The sequence below is a fragment of the Etheostoma spectabile genome, chromosome 4, assembly GCF_008692095.1.
Source record: "Etheostoma spectabile isolate EspeVRDwgs_2016 chromosome 4, UIUC_Espe_1.0, whole genome shotgun sequence".
Taxonomy (NCBI): Eukaryota; Metazoa; Chordata; class Actinopteri; order Perciformes; family Percidae; genus Etheostoma; species Etheostoma spectabile.
Window position 1 is genome coordinate 7,290,366 of NC_045736.1, and position 240 is coordinate 7,290,605.

Here is a 240-nt window from a genome sequence, read left to right on the forward strand (position 1 = left end):
ATTTGAGTGTGAATTCCAACAAAAACAAAACGAAAGGTCCGGGTAAAAGGCAGCACTGGAGCAATCTTGGAAGCGGACGTCGTGTATGTAGACCCGAGTGCATCATTTAAACTGTACATTGAAAAGAAGGATTGGTGGGAGGGTATCGAGGGTGGATGACAGACTAGAAATAGGAACACTGTATAAAATAGACTAAAAAGAAAACAAATAGCATAGGATTGTATTCTTTATTTGTGGAAA

At 39.2% G+C, this 240-nt stretch overlaps 1 protein-coding gene across 1 annotated transcript in view; it reads right to left on the minus strand.

Moving 5' to 3' along the window:
* Positions 1-240, minus strand: part of nckap1l (NCK associated protein 1 like) — a 24,471-nt gene that overhangs the window by 1,136 nt on the left and 23,095 nt on the right. The window lies entirely within an intron of this gene.